General features: G+C 42.0%; 1 protein-coding gene across 2 annotated transcripts in view; it reads left to right on the forward strand.

Annotated features, from left to right (window-relative positions):
* Positions 1 to 17786, forward strand: part of LOC134349800 (oxidation resistance protein 1-like) — a 568100-nt gene that overhangs the window by 420609 nt on the left and 129705 nt on the right. The gene's annotated exons all lie outside the window — the stretch shown is intronic.

Below are 17786 nucleotides of genomic sequence, written 5' to 3' on the forward strand. Positions count from 1 at the left end.
TGCTCGTTGTTGTATCAGCAGTTAGACGCAATCGATCACTGCCTGCGTCAGAGAGGCATCGGAGGATTGAGTGGGTGAAGGTGGTATGCAGTCTAACAGTGAGTGATCATCTTAGTTGCTTTGCTTGTGATTGCAAGACTCTGTTGGATATTGTTGGTGTGAGTCTAATTCCTTGGTTTATTGGGGATGGAGGAACTGCGTGGTATCAGTCGTAGTGAGGACTACGCCTTGAGCTGTGGTGTCGCCTGTCTGCATCCACCCGGGGAAGGCATCGGAGCCAGGCACTCCATCGAATTGCGGTGTTCAAGTGGGAGCTGGTGCTGCCCTAGTGTTTGCTTAGCAGAAATCAAGCTGTATTGTGTTCAACTGCAGACTGCTGCAACATTCATGGACTCAGGGATTTGGACTATATTTTTGTGTGACTGTATTTTACTGCCATCTTGTATGCACTATATGTGTCTTGTGCTGTGTGTGACTGTTGGTTCTTTGTTTTGCTCCTTAGCCCCGTAGTAAAGCTATTTGGTTTGGCTGTATTCATGAGTATTCAGGTATAGTTGAATGACCAGTAAACTTGAACTTGATTCATCTAACTTCCGACTGAAAGGGTGTTGTGTGGAACATAAAGTGCTGGCAGTCACCTGAATTTATCCCATCACAGATCCTTTCCAATTCCTCAGAAACTTGAGTCAATCAACATGTAGGTAGACTTCTAAGAAAATTAAAGTCTCTTGAGAGTTCAGCATGAGCCTTAAGAGCAGCAGAGCCAAAATGCTATTGTAACTTCATCTAGTCAGATATGACATACAGTCAACTGAATAAGGACTTGAAACCACAGTAATTCTCCTTCCCACAGAACATTTATTCCACTTATGTACATCTATATACACTCGGGGTAGATATGGAGAGCTATTACTGTTTGCAGCAGCTATTACTGGTGGGGTTATACACAACACTAACATCCATACTGAGTTTTACATCAGTGATCAACTTTTGGGGCCTTGTATATTTGTTGGCATTTGCGAACAGTAACCAGCATTTCCACTCCCCTCACTGGTAAATCCTGTCAGGCTGATTGAGTACAATGTTTGTGCACTGATTATATGAGCAGACATTAGACCCCAAAACACTGGCTAACAATCCAGAGACATGAGATCAGCTACCAATTTATCAGGCCTGGAATTTGAACTTAGTTAATAATCTAGGAAAAGTCATATTGGGATCATTTTTCTTATAAAAACCTTTAATTATTAAATAATTAATTAACCTTTCCTCATTGGCATTTAAATGGTTTGACATGGACTAGATGACTCAAAAGGCCTGTTTCTCTCTGTACTTTTCTATGACTCTATAATCTGTATCCTTATTGATTCACAACATAATGAGCTAAAAAATTCTTATATACTACATTAATTAATCATTGGTAATATTATTGCTGGTCTGCAAACACAAGGAAATCTGCAGATGCTGGAAATTCAAACAACACACAAAATGCTGGTGGAGCGCAACAGGCCAGGCAGCATTTATAGCAAGAAGTACAGTTGACGTTCCGGGCCGAGACCCTTCGTCAGGAATAACTAAAAGAAGAGATAGTAAGAGATTTGAAAGTGGGAGGGGGAGGGGGAGATCCGAAATGATAGGAGAAGACAGGAGGGGGAGAGATAAAGCTAAAAGCTGGAAAGTTGATTGGCAAAAGGGATACAGAGCTGGAGAAGGGAGAGGATCATGGGATGGGAGGCCGAGGGAGAAAGAAAGGGGGAGGAGAGCACCAGAGGAAGATGGAGAGCAGGCGAGTTATTGTGAGAGGGACAGAGAGGAAAAAAAAAGGGGAAAAATAATAAACAAACAAATAAATAAACAAACAAACAAATAAATAAATAAGGGATGGGGTAAGAAGGGGAGGAGGGGCATTAACGGAAGTTAGAGAAATCAATGTTCATGCCATCAGGTTGGAGGTTACCCGAACGGAATAAGGTCCACACGCAAAATGCTGGTGGAACGCAACAGGCCAGGCAGCATCTATAGGAAGAAGTACAGTCGACGTTTTGGGCCGAGACCCTTTGTCAGGGCTAACTGAAAGGAGAGATAGTAAGGGATTTGAAAGTGGGAGGGGGAGGGTGAGATCCAAAATGATAGGAGAAGACAGGAGGGGGAGGGATAAAGCCAAGAGCTGGAAAGTTGATTGGCAAAAGGGATACAGAGCTGGAGAAGGGGGAGGATCATGGGACGGGAGGCCTAGGGAGAAAGAAAGGGGGAGAGGAGCACCAGAGGAAGATAGAGAGCAGGCAAGGAGTTATTGTGAGAGAGACAGAGAGAGAAAAAAGAGAGAAAAAGAAGAAAAAAAAGGAAGGGAGTAATAAATAAATAACCAAATAAATCAATCAATCAATAAGGGATGGGGTGAGAACGGGAGGAGGGGATTAACGGAAGTTAGAGAAATCAATGTTCATGCCATCAGGTTGGAGGCTACCCAGACGGAATATAAAGTGTTGTTCCTCCAACCTGAGTGTGGCTTCATCTTGACAGTAGAGGAGGCTGTGGATAGACATATCAGAATGGGAATGGGATGTGGAATTAAAATATGTGGCCACTGGGAGATCCTGCTTTCTCTGGTGGACAGAGCGTAGGTGTTCAGCGAAATGGTCTCCCAGTCTGTGTCCGGTCTCACCAATATATAGAAGGCCACACTAGGAGCACCGGACGCAGTATATCACATCAGCTGACTCACTGGTGAAGTATCACCTCACCTGGAAGGACTGTCTGGGGCCCTGGATGGTGGTGAGGGAGGAATGTAAGGGCAGGTATAGCATTCCCATTCTGATATGTCAATCCATGGTCTCCTCTACTGTCAAGATGAAGCCACACTCAGGTTGGAGGAACAACACCTCATATTCCGTCTGGGTAGCCTCCAATCTAATGGCATGAACATTGATATCTCTGGCTTCCGTTAATGCCCCTCCTCCCCTTCTTACCCCATTCCTTATTTATTTATTATTTCCCCCCCTTTTTCTCTTTTTTTCTCTCCCTGTCCCTCTCACAATAACTCCTTGCCTGCTCTCCATCTTCCTCTGGTGCTCCCCTCCCCCTTTCTTTCTCCCCAGGCCTCCCATCCTATGATGCTCTCCCTTCTCCAACTCTGTATCCCTTTTGCCAATCAACTTTCCAACTCTTAGCTTCATCTGTCCCCCTCCTGTCTTCTCCTATCATTTCGGATCTCCCCCTTCCCCTCCCACTTTCAAATCTCTTACTAACTCTTCTTTCAGTTAGTCCTGACAAAGGGTCTCGGCCCGAAATGTCGACTGTACCTCTTCCTATAGATGCTACCTGGCCTGCTGCATTCCACCTGCATTTTGTGTGGTTATTGCTGGTCTGGTTTGCCCAATCAATACATACACTTAAATTTCCCTGTGTGGAAAAATGGGGCCATCTGGTTTGGTAGATAAAAATAGTACTTCTCTTAATAAAAACCAAAAATGCTAGAAAGACTCAGCACGTCAGACATCAATTTATAAATAGTGAGAGGCTGAAATTTGTCAGTGTTCACAGGAATCCACTGAAATTTAATATGTAGACGCAGCAAGAAATTATGAAGGCAAATGATGTGTAGGCCTTAATTGGACAGTGGGCATCAGTACTAGTGTGAAGTTATCTTACTGTAATTATTTGAGGCCCAGGAAAAACTAACCTGAAACTTTGTGTTTCAGTCTACACATATATAAGGAAGGATATACAGTGGATTCTGGTTAATTGGGACACATCAAAACCATTTTGTTCCAATTAAGTGGCTGCTCCAATTAGTTGAAGTTTCATGGAAGTAGTTACAAAGATATAAAAAAGACAAACTACCATTTAACTGAGTAACAATCATTTATTTAAATTAAATACAGAACAAATTGGAACATCACCAATGCTACTACAGCACTATAAATCTGTGTATTAGTTATCGATGGAAGAATTCATCCTCTCTTCATTTGATTGACTGTAAATGAACAAAATCAGCGCAGACATCTATGCAGATAATAGACTGTCTTCATACAACGATTTCAACAATTACATCCTCCAAATCTTTTTTTTAATTGTAACATTCAAGCTGACTGTCAATACCTTCAAATTCTTTGTGGTGCCTAACTTGTTGAAGTAGTGAAATTGTGTCATTTTCATTCCCGGATATTTCTAGCATCTCCAAGCCTAAATACTTGAAACTAGAGTGAGCAAAACGATTTTGATTGTCTTTCTGCTTATTACTCGCCAACAACCAGTGAGAAAAATCACAGCTTTTTATTTTAACCACAAACAGATGCAAATGATGCTATTTAAAATCTATTTGCTCTAAGCATCGTGTGGTGTCTAATGGCCACATGACATGCCGGTGACTGACACTAGTTAGAAACTGTTCAGCAACGGGCTCTTGCCCCAATTAAGCAGTATAATGTCCCAAATAAACTAAAGGAATCCTGGCTATTTTCTTGATTTGATTTTGTTCTTTAAGAGTTGTCTCTATATATCTGATTAACCGATGGCCCAATCAACCGGAATCCACTGTATTTTTAAAAAGTTTCATTAGATTTATCCCTGGAAAGGGAGAGCCTCTCAAGTGAGGAGGGAATAAAAATCAGACCCTGTACCCTTCGAGGGAAAGGTGAAATAAAAAATAAAATCCTTAAGTGGCTTGACAGGGTGTCCAGGACCAGGGCCCGAATGCCCTGCCTCAGATTCAGCGGTGCCTATTGATGGACATTTTTGTATTCCCTTGCAAAGTTCAAAAGAGGAATGCACAAGCAGTAACATAATCCACTGATGTTGAAATTGGGACAGCCGTGAATAATTCTATAAAGTGCTGAGTTGAATTTGCAGATCAACATTAAACAATGTAGAAGTGGTCTTTGATTTCACCTGACTTCCAATGAAGTCAATTTTTAATTGTGCACCAATTTCCAGATCAATGCATATGTGGACATATTGGCAGATGAAAGCCGTAGAACTGGAAAATTATGACACAGAATGTCATTGTTGATTAACTGGGCTCTGAAAACTTACAGTAATTCCTCAGTTATGCACAAAGGAAGATCTGCAGATGCTGGAAGTCCAAGCAGCACACACGAAATTCTGGAGGAACTCAGCAGACCAGGCAGCATCTATGGAAAAGAGTACAGTTGACGTTTCAGGCCGAGACCCTTCCTCAGACCTGCTGAAATAGAAACAGTTGAGTCCCTTCATTATGGTCATGGTTCATAAGTTATCTCAGTTCCACCTTGCTATACTAACCCCATAACCCTGGATTCCTTGGATAACCAAAAGTTTAGTAAAGCTGTTTTAACTATATACCGAGTGGCCACTTTATTAGGTACCTCCTGTACCTGATTAAAGTGGCCACTGAGTGAACATTTGTGGTCTTCTGCTGCTGTAGCCCATCCACCTCAAGGTTTGATTTGTTGTGCAGTCAGAGCTGTGCTTCTGCACACCGCTGTTGTAATGTGTTCTCTTGCCTTTCTGGTTTTGAGTTCTATCCTCTCCTATCAGCTTGAAAAGAAATAAAAATAATAAATAAGCAATAAATATCGAGAACATGAAATGAAGAGTCCTTGAAAGTGATTCTGTAGATTTTAGGAACAGTTCAGTGGTGGACCAAGTGGACTTGAGTGAAGTTATCCCCACTGGTTCAAGAGCTTGATGACTGAGGGATAATAACTGTTCCTGAATTTGGTGGTGAGAGTCCTGAAACCCCTGTACCACCTTCCTGATGGCAGCAGAGAAAAGAGAGCATGCTGCTTTCCTGTGACAGCACTCCATATAGATGTGCTCAGTGACGGGGAGGGCTTTGCACATGATCGGCTGGGCCATATCCACTGCTTTTTATGAGACTTTCCATTCAAGGGCATTGGCATTTCCATACCAGGCTGTGGTGCAACCAGTCTGTAAACTGTAAACTCCACTGTACATGTTTTAGATGCCATGCCAAATCTTTGCAAATTTCTAAGGATATAGAGGCGCTGTCATGCTTTCTTTGTAATTGCACTTATATGCTGGGCCCAGCACAGGTCCACCAAAATGATAACAACAAGGAATTTAAAGTTGCTGATCCTCTCCACGTCTGAGGACATAGCTCATGGACCTCTGCTTTCCTCCTCCTGAAGTCAGCTCCTTGGTCTTGCTGACATTAAGTGAGAGGTCATGGTTATGGCACCACTCAGCCAGATTTTCAATCTCCCTCCAATATGCAGGTTCATCACCACCTTTGATTCAGCCAACGACAGTGCTGATGGAGATTGTGGAGGATTATGCACTGAGTTGCTACTACATGATTGGCTGATTAGATATTTGCATTAATGAACAGTTGTACTGAGTGTTCATATTATGGATAGAGAATGCAAAGATAACTTCTGTTTGGCTGGAAAAAAATATTTTATCTCTGACCTCATGGCTGAGCCCTCATTATTTTAACTGGGTTAATAAGGCTTTACTAGGTGTTGGTAGATAAGTTATTTGTACAGATTTCGTCCTCTTCCCGCCTTCCCCAAGTATATCAGTCCTTTGGTGAGGCCCTCTCTGATCTATTCAGTGGCCCAAATGGAGGTCTTGATCTTAGCTATTTTGAGGTTTGAATCTTCAGTATTTCCATCTACTGCCAATCTTTTCACCCTGCCCGACATAGCTACTTATTAGACCCCGTCACTGATACTTCCAGGCAACTCCCACCCCATCTAAAATTGATCCACACTGCATCCTGCATTCATAGACCTTTCTTTATATCTCCAGCCTACACCTGTACCAGCCCCACGTGGTACAGATATGCAATGTGCAGCTGAGAATTCAGTGCAATGAAAATGTGTAATAGAGGAGGAAAAAGTAATACGGTAACTTCCCTCTTACTGGAGTACACTGGAAATTGTAGGTAGTTCTACTCCCAACTCCCGTTTGCCAGTTGAAGTTTATTTATTTAATTTATTTAGAGGTCTGGTGAGGAACAGCTCCTTCCAGCCCAATCAACCACTCCGCCAAGCCACCCTCAATTTAACCCTCGCCTAATCACGGGATAATTTACAAGGACCAACTAATCTGCTAACCAGTACGCCTTTGGACTGTAGGAGAAAACTGGAGCACACGAAGGAAGCCCATAGGGAGAACATACCAACTCCTTACAGATGGCGCCGGAACTGATCTCAGAACTCCGGATTGCCAAGAGCTGCAATAACATTGCACTAACCATTATTCTACCGTGCAGTTGGCCTCACTATCTTCTCTGTAGCCCAATTTTAGTACTCATTTTGCAAAATGGAAACGTCTCTAGCCCTTTAATTTATGACATTTAGTTCCTTAAAATAGAAACAAGAGGGTGATTTTGAAAGCATTTCTGCCATTACTAAAACCTGTTCATGTATTGCCATAACTCTGCTTCTTTAGACATTGCATTTGCAGATTTTGTGTTTAAGGCCTTTGAGTATAATGTTTTATTCTTTGCTAGCCTGGTCATTCAGGAGAAAATTGAATTCCTTATGCTTTCCCAGTAATTCAGTTGGATGCACCAAGATGTGATTCACAAATGCTCACATATATTTAATCTGGCATTTCAGTTTGTTCTAATTTTGTGCAGAAGAAGAACAGAAAAACTGTTAACACAAAATAATCTGCAGATGCTGGGGTCAAAGCAGCACTCACAACACGCTGGAGGAACTCAGCAGGTCGGGCAGCATCCATGGAAAAGATCGGTTGACGTTTCAGCCAGAACCATTCGTCCTGACGAAGGGTTCCGGCCCGAAACGTTGACCGATCTTTTCCACGGATGCTGCCCGACCTGCTGAGTTCCTCCAGCGTGTTGTGACAGGAAAACTGTTGATTTATACTTTCAGGATACACATTCTGGCCGCTGAGCCGATGTTCATGGGCTTTCGCTGCTGTAGTCCACCTACTTCATAGAAACCATAGAAACCATAGAAAAACTACAACACAGAAACAGGCCTTTTGGCCCTTCTTGGCTGTGCCGAACCATTTTTTGCCTGGTCCCACTGACCTGCACACGGACCATATCCTTCCATACACCTCCCATCCATGTATCTGTCCAATTTATTCTTAAATGTTAAAAAAGAACCTGCATTTACCAACACACATCAAAGTTGCTGGTGAACGCAGCAGGCCAGGCAGCATCTCTAGGAAGAGGTACAGTCGACGTTTCAGGCCGAGACCCTTCGTCAGGAAGGCGACCTAATTATTTAACATCTCTCACTGCATTTACCACCTTGTCTGGCAGCTCATTCCACATTCCCACCACTCTCTGTGTGAAGAAGCCCTCCCTAATGTTCCCTTTAAACTTTTCCCCCTTCACCATTAACCCATGTCCTCTGGTTTTCTTCTCCCCTTGCCTCAGTGGAAAAAGCCTGCTTGCATTCACTCTATCTATACCCATCATAATTTTATATACCTCTATCAAATCTCCCCTCATTCTTCTACGCTCCAGGGAATAAAGTCCTAACCTATTCAACCTTTCTCTGTAACTGAGTTTCTCAAGTCCTGGCAACATCCTTGTAAACCTTCTCTGCCCTCTTTCAACCTTATTTATATCCTTCCTATAATTTGGTGACCAAAACTGAACACAATACTCCAGATTCGGCCTCACCAATGCCTTATACAACCTCCTCATAACATTCCAGCTCTTATACTCAATACTTTGATTAATAAAGGCCAATGTACCAAAAGCTCTCTTTACGACCCTATCTACCTGTGACGCCACTTTTAGGGAATTTTGTATCTGTATTCCCAGATCCCTCTGTTCTACTGCACTCCTCAGTGCCTTACCATTAACCCTGTATGTTCTACATTGGTTTGTCCTTCCAACGTGCAATACCTCACACTTGTCTGTATTAAACTCCATCTTCCATTTTTCAGCCCATTTTTCCAGCTGGTCCAAATCCCTCTGCAAGCTTTGAAAACCTTCCTCACTGTCCACTACACCTCCAATCTTTGTATCATCAGCAAATTTGCTGATCCAATTTACCACATTATCATCCAGATCATTGATATAGATGACAAATAACAATGGACCCAGCACTGATCCCTGTAGCACACCACTAGTCACAGGCCTCCACTCTGAGAAGCAATCCTCTACTACCACTCTTTGGCTTCTTCCATTGAGCCGATGTCTAATCCAATTTACCACCTCTCCATGTATACCTAGCGACTGAATTTTCCTAACTAACCTCCCATGCGGGACCTTGTCAAAGGCCTTACTGAAGTCCATGTAGACAACATCCACTGCCTTCCCTTCATCCACTTTCCAGGTATCCTCCTCGAAAAACTCCAATGGATTGGTCGAACATGACCTACCACGCACAAAACCATGTTGACTCTTCCCTAATAAGTCCCTGACTATCCAAATGCTTGTAGATTCTGTCTCTTAGTACTCCCTCCAATAACTTACCCACTACCGACATCAAAGTTACAGGCCTATAATTTCCCGGATTACTTTTCGATCCTTTTTTGAACAACGGAACAACATGAGCCATTCTCTAATCCTCCGGCAACTCACCTGTAGACACCGACATTTTAAGTATATCTGCAAGGGCCCTGCAATTTCAACACTAGTCTCCTTCAAGGTCCGAGGGAATACCCTGTCAGGTCCTGGGGATTTATCCACTTTAATTTGCCTCAAGATAGCAAGCACCTCCTCCTTTTCAATCCGTACAGTTTCCATGATCTCACTACCTGTTTCCTTTAATTCCACAGACTTCATGCCAGTTTCCTTAGTAAATACTGTGACAAGAATACACATAGATTAAGATGTTAGCTGTCCTGTGTGATCAGCAGTTGGTCTGCCACCTGTCTTCAGGAGAGAGAGAGATAAGGAAAACAATGGAGCAGCATTTGGAGATGTGTAATGAAGGGACAGGAGAGAGAGTAACAGAAGGAGGGAGCTGTCAAGAGCGGCTCCCTCTTTGAACCCTGAACTGTTTGAAGTGATGGACAGGTGATACCCCAGCAGGGGGATAAAAACAGACAGGTTCGCTAAGGCAGGACACACACGACACCCGAGGTAATGAGACCTTGGAAGCGGTACGCCTCTCACAAGTCGGTGGGAAGCTTTTGGACGGCTGATCGCGGGATCAAGCCATAGACGCTCAGGGTGGAAAGGCCCGATCAGCGGGAACCTGGTGTGTGTCCACCCTTGCCTGGGTGCCAGGTTCAGCGCAGGGAAACGATCGTATCTGGAAACGAAGGGGTCACGGGCGGTGACCTCAGATGACATCACTAAGGAGTCGCCCGACAGCTGACTGCGAAGGTCTGTGTGCGGAAGCTGTGTTGAATATTGATTCGTTTTTGCTCTCTCTCTCCTTCCCCCACACTGTCCATCTCCCACTGCAGCGATTACTGCGAACTGAACTGAACTTTGCGACACTTTGAAACTGGTCATTTGCCCCTAGACAACGATAGAGCTTGATTGATCCTGTTATCTGAATTCTGTGTACATGTATGTTTATCATTGCTGAACTGTTGCATTCATTATCCTTTTGATTGGAGTACTGTGTTGCTTGTTTCTTTAATAAAACTTTCTTAGTTCTAGTAATCCAGACTCCAACTGAGTGATCCATTTCTGCTGGTTTGGCAACCCAGTTACGGGGTACATAACAATACAGACACAAAAAACCCATTTAAGATCTCCCCCATTTCTTTTGATTCCGCACATAGCTGACCACTCTGATCTTCAAGGGGACCAATTTTATCCCTTAGGTTCGATAGGTTGTGCGTTTCTTAAAGCCACTTAGATCACATTTCTTCCTCAGTCTGATGTTTGGTCTGACCAATAACTGAACTTCCTGACCATGTTTGCATGCTTTTACGTATTGAGTTGCTGCCACGTGATTGGCTGATTAGATATTTGCATTAGTAAGCGGGTGTACAGATGTACCTAATTAAGTGGCCACTGAGTATGTGTGAGTAGATATCCAAGACTGACTGTAACCATAATGTTTGACATTAATACTGTAAGTTTGTTCACATATGTGAGGTGGTCATTCAAGGGAGTTGACTGTAAGGGCGAGCCATTTGATGTGATCTAAACAATGAGGAATTATTGTTTTCTAAAATGATTAAGGAATTTGAATTTGACAGAATAAACAGAGAGAAACCAGTTCCCCGGTGAGGAATCCAGAACAGCAAGGCTGTGTTGAAATTTGAGCAGGGCCTTTAGAAATGAATCTTTTTTGATGGGCAGATAATGGAAATACAGAATTCTGCTGTCAATCATTGATGAAAACATTACTCTTTTTGAGGATCAAGTAGTTAAATTCTCAAAAGTATAATACATGATAGATGTTGGAATAGTCCAGTGGCTCTGATCACCCATCTCTTTCTAAAAATACACAGTAAAAATCAAATGTGACTTTCCACAAGGTCACTCAGTGAGGCAATTGATTAGAAAGCAGAATATGCAGTTTTTACCAGCTTTATGTTGAGATTTATCTTGTTTTATTACCTCTTTGATACTTCTTGTATGGAGAAAAGATATTTACATACCTGTAGCCTGTGACATTTCTGTTGCCATTATACAGTACTGTCTTCCACCCTGCCCAGGCTTTGTCAGGCTAAATCTTGCTAATAGAGAATTCCTGAGTGTTGATTAAACATAAGTTCTGTGTGTTTGCTTCATACTTTGTGACCGTTAGTGTTCCATTGTGACAAAAAAATCTCAAGCATACTTCTGCTTCCCTCTGAGTTAATTTTACAAGCTCTAGGAACTCAATAAAAATATAAAGGCAACCTCAGCTTATTACTTTAATACATTATCCCCTACAGAAATAAACGAGATATTGAGGAAATAAAATTTGTTTTCTTTTTTAATTTATTTCCCAGGATAGTTTTGTACTTCACTTGTAATGCATGGTGACGGAATTTTATAAGTATATGGTTGTGACTTGATTGCTGTTGGCATTTGTGAGTCTCATTTTTGATCAGGCTGAAGGTGATGAGATAGGACTAAGAGAAAGGGTTCCCAACCTTTTTTATGCCATGGACTAAAACTATTAAGCAAGGGGTCTATGGACCCCAGGTTGGGACCCCCTAACTTAGAGGTTCATAAGTTACTGATCAACAATGGCATTTGCAGTGTGTGTGGGGGTACGGGGGCGGAATACCTTTGTGGTTATGGGTATAGGTCTTAAATTGACTTGCCTGAAGCCTAAACTGAAATTTTAGTTTGGATATGGTATTTCAGTGGTATTTTTAAGATGACTGATTTTATTTGATTCAACCAGAATATCCCTCTCTTAATTTTTAGGTCTGGGCCAAGCATATCATATTTTAGAGTCATTATGTCGTAGAAAAGTACAACAAAGAAACAGACCCTCCTGTCCGTTTAGCCCTTTTAATCTGCCTAGTCCCATCGACCATAGCCCTCTATACCCCCTGCTATCCAAGTATCTATCCAAACTTTTCTTAAACATTGAAATCGAGCTCACATGCACCAATTGGGCTGCCAGCTCGTTCCACACTGTCATGACCTACTGAGTGAAGAAGTTTCTCTTCATGTTCCCCTTAAATTTTTCACCTTTCACCCTTAACTCATGACCTCTAATTGTAGTCCTATCCAACCTCAATTTACTGTCTCCTCATAATTTTGTATACCTCTATCAAATCTCCCCTCAATCTTCTCTGTTCCATGGAATAAAGTCCCAACCTATTCACTCTTTCCCTATAACTCAGGTCATCCAGACCTGGCAACATCCTTGTAAAATTTCTCTGAATTCTTTCAACCTTATTTACATCTTTCCTGTCGGTAGGTGACCAAAACTGCACACCTTGTTTTGAGCAGAGATCTGATTTTGCAGGTTCCACTGTTAATCTAATTGTGTGCCTTACATTCCCTTTTATCAATCACAACCTGGGAAATGAATGCTGGTTAGGTGATCAAGTGGCAGACAGAAAGGCCTTCTAATTTCTGACTTATCTGGGGACCCATCTGAGATTACCACCTTGTTTTGTGTCTAAATCTTGTTCATTTATCTGCTTAAGCCTCCACCCCACCTCACCACACCACAGTACCAATGCAGACAAATATATTTGCTTAAAGGTTTTGTTTTGCTTTAGGCTATTAGAAATATTCTTTTCTCCGTGCATGACAGAATTTTAGACATTGTCTCTGAGATAATGTAGCTTGACAACAACTTCTGCGACTCTAATGCAGTTACTGTCATGCAAGATGACCTTATTCTGCAGATGTTGCTCCTTTTCTGCAAATAAGGGAGATGTATTCCCAGATGCCTTCCCTTTCTTCACAAATGCATTCAATTCTCTTATTCAGGTCCTCCCCCTAATTTGCTCTATGGTCAGCTTTGAACTAGGCAGCACATTCTTTGAATGCAGAAGCGTGCAATAGCGTGTCTCTTGGAGTTGCACACTGATGTGATTACAAATTACCTTGGTATCCCAACTTGAATGTAACTGGAAGTTGCGCACACAGATCTTTAATTTTCAGCCTCTATGCCTCCTTAGCAAGTGTTTTTTTTAATGTCCTGGATTTCTAGAAAGATGCATTTGTATATTTGAACCATACACTTTAAACTGACCATTATGGGAGATAGTAAGATCATATTAGTTAATCTGTCTATAATAGTTATGGTTTTCCCCCTTTTAATTTCAAAAATTATTAGCAGAATACTGAGTCACAGATTATAGAGCAGACAATAGGCACTGTCGGTCAAATGTACCTGTGACAGTTTTTTGGAAGCTGTATACGTATTGATATTGCACATTCTTTCTTTATAGCAAGGTAAGTGTTTCCAGCTCACTTTTATTCATCAACTCCTTTCTGGTATATTCTATATAAACTTTTCTGATATATTTAAAATCATAATACCTGCTTCATGGAAAGAAATTCTTCTGGTCTTGCCTCTGCTTTTTCAACTGATTGTCAACAGTCCTTGAAGTGAAAACACCTTCTCCATATTTACTCTTAATTTTTGCATGATTGTGAACACGAACAAAAGAAGAGATCAGTAGGTCATTGACCCCCTTGACTAATCTGTCATTCAATCTCATGGCTGCACCTCTACCTCTGGACCATTGTCCTATTGGTTTCTCATTTCCCTTGGTTCCTCTCCTAAAGTAGAACTTGATGATCTCAGACTGAGGTAGAGTCATGGAGGGTACGGAGTTATACAGTGTGGAAGCAGCCTCTTTAGTCCACCTTGTCCATGTTAACTGAAGTGCTTATCTGAGCTACTCCTGTTTTTGCTTGTGTTTTCCTCGCCCGCACCCACAGCGATCACTCCCTCTGCGATTCCCTTGTCCATTCGTCCCTCCCCACTAATCTCCCTCCCTGTACTTATCTCTGCAGGAGGTCTAACTGCTACACCTGCCCATTCACCTCCTCCCTCTCTTCCATTCAGGGCCCAGGGCCCCAATCAGTCTTTCCAGGAGAAGTAACACCTCGCCAGTGAATCTGCTGAGGTTGTCTACCGTGTCCCGTGCTTCCGATGTGGCCAGTGAGACCCATCATAAATTAGGGAACCGCTTTGTTGAACACCTCTGCACCATCTGCGGTAAACGGGACTTCCCGGAGATCAAACATTTTAATTCCAATTCCCATTCCTGTTCCGATGTGTTCATCTATGGCCCCCTCTTGTCCCAAGATGAGGCCACCCTCAGAGTGGTGGAGCAGCACTTTATATTCTGTCTGGGTAGCCTTCAACCTGATGGCATGAACATCGATTTCTTCTGGTAAACAAATTCTACCCCGCTCCTCTATTCCCCACTCTGATCTGTCAGTTCTCATCTGCCTATTATTTCCCCCTGTGTTCCTTCCTCCTTCCCTTTCTCCTATGGTCCACTTTCCTCTCCTATCAGATTCCTTCTTGTCCAGCCCTTCACCTTTCTCACCACCTGGCTTCACCGAGCACCTGCCAGCTAGTCTCCTTCCCCTCTCCCCACTTTTTTATTCTGGCATCAACCCCCTTCCTTCTCAGTCCTGATGAAGGGTCTGGGCCCAAAATGTGTCTATTCATTTCCATAGGTGCTGCCTGACCTGCTGAGTTCCTCCAGCATTTTGTATGTTTTGCTTTGGATTTCCAGCATCTGCAGACATACTGGTGTTTCTGATTAGCTAGTCCTGTTTGCCTACATTTGGTCCGTATCCCTCAAAACCCTTCCTATGGATATACCAGTCCAAATGTGTTTTAAAGTTTGTAATTGTACCAGCCTCTGCCACTTCCTCTGGAAGCTAGTTCCATACAACACCTTTCTGTGTGTGAAAAATCTGCCCCACAAGTCCCCTTTAAATTCTTACTCCTGTCACATTAAACCTATACCCCTGGTTTTAGACTCCCCGGCCTTGAGGAAAAGGCTGTGACCTTCCACCTGATATATACCCCTCTTGATTTTATAACCCTCTATCAGGTCGCACGCCCCCCCCCCCCCCGGCAGCTTCCTTGACTCCAGAGAAAACAGTTCCAGTCTATTCAGTTTTTCTTTATAACTCAAGCCCTGGTGCCAGCAACATCCTTATGAATCTCTTCTGGACCCTCTCTAGCTTTATCACGTCCTTCCTACAGTTTGGTGACCACAACGTCATGCAGTACTTAAAGTGTGGTCTCACTAATGTCTTAACGCAGTTGTAATATGCAATATGACAATTCAACCCTTGTATTCAATGCTCCAAGCAATGAAGGCAGGTACATCATACGCCGTATCACCTTGTCTATCTGTGTTGCCACTTTCAGGGAACTATGTACTTGCACCCCAAGGTGACTTTGTTCCACAGAGCCATGCCATTCTCTGTGTATTAACTTCCCTGTGTATCCAACGATATAAAAACCATAATTCTATAGACTAAAAAGACACACCAGATAATTGGAGACGAACAAGTCATCAGTTGCAGAAATTGAAACTGGAGGAATGGATTCCAGTTCACCCCGTGTTTCTTCCAAATTTGTTGATGTTCTTTGTCACATTCCGAATAAGCCTGAACTGCTCTCTATACTTATACCCTTTTCCACCACTTGGATTTCACATGCATATATTTTCATAGATATTCTTTTTACACACAAAGTCTAAAAGCATCTTGGAGACATAGTTCCACAGTTAATGTTGTAAAGCTAACTTCCTTGAGTACATAAAACTCCCAACTATAAACACATCAGTTATTGATATGCTAAGTCATTTGCTTCCATCTGGTCTACAAGCTTAGTCAACGTTGTTTGTTTTGAAACAAGCCAAATTAAACAACTCATTGTCAAATGCTGCATTCTTCAGCAATATATCAGATGTAGTGTGATAGCATTTTACTTCTCACAGACAGAGTTTCTTCTAAGTACAGAGCTTGTTTGCAAAATCTGTTTTTAACTGCAAGCTGATTACTGCTTTTCATATACATTCTAAAAGGAAGGCTAACTTCATTTATGACCAGCAGCTAAACAAAACAAGAAATTGGAAGTTTTCATCTGTTTGTGATCTTACAAGTCGCAGCTGCTGTATTTAAAAAGCAAGCTTAGCAGAGAACCAAGAATTGATTACCTTTCTGGGAAATGTTAAAGATTTTAAAAAGTTTTAAGATGCACAGAAAGCTGGATGGAGAAAAGAAAGGGAAGATTAGTAATAGACAACTGAATTCTCTTGAAATGACTCCTTATTCACATCTTTTCCAATCTTATCCCACCTATTTATCCTCCTTTGTCTGATGCCCAGAACTGGTCACAATACTACTGTTGCAGTCCAACTAGTACTTTATTCTGATTCAGCACAATCTCCTTATTATGTTGTGCAGCCTGGGAATTATGAAGAAACAAAACCATATTTTCTTCTTAAGGGTTTTCACAGTTTGTGATAGATCCATGTATGTGTCCTCCTTGGTGATAGGGCTACAAGTCCAGAAGGTGCTGTCAGAGTAACAGGACAAATAACTACCGCGCATTTTTATAGGTAGTGCATACTGCAGGTACTACAACTCAATAATTTAGTGGTTATTTTAGAATCAAACACTTTCTTACAGAATCTTCACATGCTAATTACATGATTACCATTAATGGCCAAGAAGCTTATTTTCACATTTTAAACAAATTAAGCACCAATTACCCAATTGTTATAGGATGCTAACTGGTAATTTTAGTGTCGCTTCTACCTATATGATAATGTCCAACAGTGAAATGTCACGAAGCTATAGCTGTGTTAGGAATAAATGTTTTGCATTGGCATCCCACAAAGAACAGTGGGCTGAATTTGTTGGCTTGAGTTGGAATCACTGACTCTTGGCCATTGAAACCACAGCGAGTCTCAGACTTCCATGCACATGCTGATTGTAGGAGTCCTGTAGCTGCTGAGGGATTGGAGATCACATTGATTTCAATGTCACTTCAGGCCTGAGGATTTGGAGACAAACGAAAGGCAAGTTTCTTCAATTAATTTATGCGTTTTAATTAACTTTAACATCTTTAAAGTGTATTTTAATGATTTAATAATTACACATTATTGTTTTTAGATATTTCTCGATGTCAGAGATAGAAACCTTTGGAATATTTGATGAAAGGCAAAGTTCTGTCCTCAATAGTATCTTGAATCGGAAGATGTTTGGAGCACTCTAGGAGTGGGGTTCTGGAGCACTGTGTCTGAAACTTTATTGTCACTGAAGCCTTGCCATCCAGTTCAAGGATGTGGAGGGCTAGGGAGGTTCGCCCTTTGTACCTGAGTGAGGTGTGTGGAGATGTAGGCAGCAACTCCTGGTGACAGGCCGGGCCAAACAAGACCCAACACAATGAAATCTACAAGCAGAAAGGTGTGTTGGCAAGAATCTATTTGTGGAGTTCAGGATC

Source organism: Mobula hypostoma, chromosome 1 (genome assembly GCF_963921235.1).
Source record: "Mobula hypostoma chromosome 1, sMobHyp1.1, whole genome shotgun sequence".
NCBI classification, from domain to species: Eukaryota; Metazoa; Chordata; class Chondrichthyes; order Myliobatiformes; family Myliobatidae; genus Mobula; species Mobula hypostoma.